We start from the raw sequence: 4,787 nt of genomic DNA, 5'->3' as shown, positions 1-4,787 counted from the left end.
ACACTGTATACGTGACACTGTATACGTGACACTTTGTACGTGACACTTTATACGTGACACTTTATACGTGACACTTTATACGTGACACTGTATACGTGACACTTTGTACGTGATACTTTGTACGCGACACTTTATACGTGACGCTGTATACGTGACACTTTGTACGTGACACTTTGTACGTGATACTTTGTACGTGACACTTTATACGCGACACTTTATACGTGACGCTGTATACGTGACACTTTGTACGTGATACTTTGTACGTGACACTTTATACGTGATACAAAGTTCTGCACATTTCTCTTTTTCTGTTTGACATCAACACAACAACACAACAACACAAACACACAGTAATGTTCCCACTACACAACAACACAACAACACAAACACACAGTAATGTTCCCACAACACAACAACACAACAACACAAACACACAGTAATGTTCCCACAACACAACAACACAACAACACAAACACACAGTAATGTTCCCACAACACAACAACACAACAACACAAACACACAGTAATGTTCCCACAACACAACAACACAACAACACAAACACACAGTAATGTTCCCACAACACAACAACACAACAACACAAACACACAGTAATGTTCCCACAACACAACAACACAAACACACAGTAATGTGAGAACATTCCCACGAGCAGCTTCTTTAGCCCAGGGTTCAGCTCTAACAGGAGGAATGGTTTCTGGTGCCATCTTACACCAGTCAGTTGTAGTGAAGTTCAGTTCTGTACAGATTCCTCATCTGTTTGTTCTTCTCTCATTCTGTAGCTCAGACTTTCAGAAGAACAATCCGGTCCACAAGCTGAACGATGAGGAGCTCCTGGCCTTCACCACGGTAAGGACCTGTACACATGTTCTCCTGTACACACTACACTACACACCTGTACACACACACACACACGCACACACCTGTACACATGTTCTCCTGTACACACTACACTACACACCTGCACACACACACACACACACACACACACGCACACACCTGTACACATGTTCTCCTGTACACACTACACTACACACCTGTACACACACACACACACACACACACACACACACACGCACACACCTGTACACATGTTCTCCTGTACACACTACACACCTGTACACACACACACACACACACACGCACACACCTGTACACATGTTCTCCTGTACACACTACACTACACACCTGTACACACACACACACACACACACACACACACGCACACACCTGTACACATGTTCTCCTGTACACACTACACACCTGTACACACACACACACACACACACCTGTGCCCACACAGAAACTATGGGGTCAGAATTGTTTCGTTATTCTGAATAAATACACTATGATATGTATATTGTGTGTGTGTGTGATGTATATTGTGTGTGTGTGTGTGTGTGATGTATATTGTGTGTGTGTGTGATGTATATTGTGTGTGTGTGTGATGTATATTGTGTGTGTGTGTGTGTGATGTATATTGTGTGTGTGTGTGATGTATATTGTGTGTGTGTGTGATGTATATTGTGTGTGTGTGTGTGATGTATATTGTGTGTGTGATGTATATTGTGTGTGTGTGTGATGTATATTGTGTGTGTGTGTGTGTGTGATGTATATTGTGTGTGTGTGATGTATATTGTGTGTGTGTGTGCTGTCTTGTGTGGTGTGTGCTGTCTTTGTGTGTGTGTGTGCTGTTCTTGTGTGTGTGTGTGATGTATATTGTGTGTGTGATGTATATTGTGTGTGTGATGTATATTGTGTGTGTGTGTGTGTGTGTGTGTGATGTATATTGTGTGTGTGTGTTATATATATTGTGTGTGTGTGTGTGATGTATATTGTGTGTGTTGTGTTGCTGTATTTGTGTGGTGTGTGTTGTGTGTGTGTATATTGTGGTGTGTGTGTGTGTTTATTGTGTGTGTGTGTGATGTATATTGTGTGTGTGTGTGATGTATATTGTGTGTGTGTGTGTGTGTGATGTATATTGTGTGTGTGTGTGTGTGATGTATATTGTGTGTGATTTATATTGTGTGTGATGTATATTGTGTGTGTGTGATGTATATTGTGTGTGTGTGATGTATATTGTGTGTGTGTGTGTGATGTATATTGTGTGTGTGTGTGTGATGTATATTGTGTGTGTGTGTGTGATGTATATTGTGTGTGTGTGATGTATATTGTGTGTGTGATGTATATTGTGTGTGTGTGTGTGTGTGAGATATATATTGTGTGTGTGTGTGTGATGTATATTGTGTGTGTGTGTGTGTTGTATATTGTGTGTGTGTGTGTGTGATGTATATTGTGTGTGTGTGATGTATATTGTGTGTGTGATGTATATTGTGTGTGTGTGTGTGTGTGTGATGTATATTGTGTGTGTGTGTGATGTATATTGTGTGTGTGTGATGTATATTGTGTGTGTGTGATGTATATTGTGTGTGTGATGTATATTGTGTGTGTGTGTGATGTATATTGTGTGTGTGTGTGTGATGTATATTGTGTGTGTGTGTGATGTATATTGTGTGTGTGTGTGTGTGATGTATATTGTGTGTGTAATGGAGCTGTGGCTGATGTTTCAGCTTGACCTCATTTCATGTTGTTGTTGTTGTTGTTGTTGTTGTTGTTGTTGTTGACCCCTTTCCTGTAATGCATGTCTGGATTGTTTCCTGGTCGACTCCACGCTCTCTGAGCCCATTTGTATTCGTTACACACTCCTCACACTCTAAGCAGGAGGACAGCGTCCTCACTTCAGAGCTTGACGTCTCTATCTGTCTGAAGCTGGTGCACTTGGCAGCGAGCCTTCAGCCGTTTGGAACCGGAGCCTTGATTTCCTGCCAGAACTCATTTCCTCTGAGTCGAGTATTGAGTGTCTTAAACAAGGTTCTTTAACCTTGAGCCGGTCTGTAGGTTTCTCCTGGACACATGATCTCCTGAAGGCCTGCGTCAGGCTGCTGCTGTACACTCTGCTTTCCGTGCTGTGATGACCAACAGGAAGTAAACAAGGAAAGTAGATGATTTGACAAGGAGAAGGGTCCTCGCACACCGAGGCAGCTTAGAACCGGCTCCATGCGGATCTCCTACTGAGGTCGGTGACCAGCTGCCATGTTGTTCCAGTGTGAGGTCCTTCAGGAAATGTAATCTGAGCTCTCTGTGTAGATCTGTTTACACAACCACTTCCTGTCTCCTAGCTGGTGGCTCATGATGTTCTGATGCTCGCAGTCTGACAGATGACCACAGACACTCATGACAAATCCAAACTTTCATCCAATGATCGATCCTGTGGAGCTCGTAGTCTTCAAAAAGATTGTGTGGTCTCATCTTCTCCTGTTCTGTACGAGCTCTCGCTGAATAAAATGAGAGAGATATATCTCAGGAGGTGAACGCTGATGTGTCTGCTGAGTGTTTGTATCTTTCACAGTTATCTCGCTTTGCTAATCTAATCTAATCTAATCTGAGTACGTAGCTAATATGAAGCCGTGCAGGTAAATCAGTTTCACACTTGTCTTTACTTAATGTCAGTCATCTAGTTAGCTTCAGAAGAGATGTACAGGTACTGCTGGGCAGCTGGACAGGCCACGCCCGTGTGCGGACAGGCCACGCCCGTGTGCGGACAGGCCACGCCCGTGTGCGGACAGGCCACGCCCGTGTGCGGACAGGCCACGCCCCACACCCACATCTAGACAGGCTACACGAGTAACACAATCAGCTGTCTCACTTGCTCGGACAAACACGGTTGGTGTTGAGACAGTTCGAGGTTCTTCCAGAGGATTTGTAGGAATCTCCACATCAGAGAAGATCCTCATGTTAGTAGAGATCTCCGTTTATGCTGCTGCTGTTCTGTGAAACAATCAAAATCCCACAGAACCACGTCGCCTCCTTATTTATTCTGTCGTCTCCGTCTTTTCCCCTTTCCCATGTGAACACACGTGCTATACGTTGGGTCACGGTTTATCTGCTTTATAGTCTCACACGTGTCCAAGAATAAGTGAGCGTTGGGCCGTAACACCCCCCCCCCCCCCTCTCACTGCCTGTGGGAGAAAGTAAAAAGAAGTGTTTTTTTCCAGCTCCAGTGAAGGGGCCTGTAAACAGCGATGCAGCTGAAGTAGCACTTTCACACAACCTCCAGGGAAATCTGACAGCTCGCTCCTTTAACTCCGTAAATTCTTTTAATTCTACTTTATTGAATAGCCTTTTGTGTGTGTGGAAGAACAATGTTTAGTGCCAGATTAAATGGTCTCTCACACGTCCTTGTAGGTGAGATGAAGAGGGGATATTTTGACTCGGCGTGACTCACAACAGTGTGAGAGTTGCAGAAACACACGGAACACCTCACACTGCTGGCAGGGGGCAGATTTTACTGCCACAGGGGTGATCCTTCAACACGCTGTAATGAAAATCACGAAGGACGAGAGTCTCCACACACACACACACACACAGGCGCACACACACACAGGCGCACACACACACAGGCGCACACACATACACACACATACACACTGGCGCACACACACACAGGCGCACACACACACACAGGCGCACACACATACACACACATACACACTGGCTCTCACATACACAGTCACACACACACTGGCGCACACACACACAGGCGCACACGTGCACACACACACAGGCGCACACACAAACACACACACAGGTGCACATACACAGGTGCACACAAACACACACACAGGCGCACACACTGGCGCACACACACACACCCTCATAGACACACACACACGTGCACATGATATAATTTTTAATATAATATCCACATAATA

General features: G+C 44.6%; 1 pseudogene; it reads left to right on the top strand.

Annotated features, from left to right (window-relative positions):
• The window catches only part of LOC125145975, a 22,742-nt pseudogene extending 19,526 nt beyond the window's left edge, over positions 1-3,216 (top strand).
• The last annotated feature ends 1,571 nt before the right edge of the window (positions 3,217-4,787 follow it).

The sequence above is a fragment of the Tachysurus fulvidraco genome, chromosome 12, assembly GCF_022655615.1.
Source record: "Tachysurus fulvidraco isolate hzauxx_2018 chromosome 12, HZAU_PFXX_2.0, whole genome shotgun sequence".
Lineage (NCBI taxonomy): Eukaryota > Metazoa > Chordata > Actinopteri > Siluriformes > Bagridae > Tachysurus > Tachysurus fulvidraco.
This window is presented reverse-complemented; position numbering and strand designations above follow the sequence as displayed.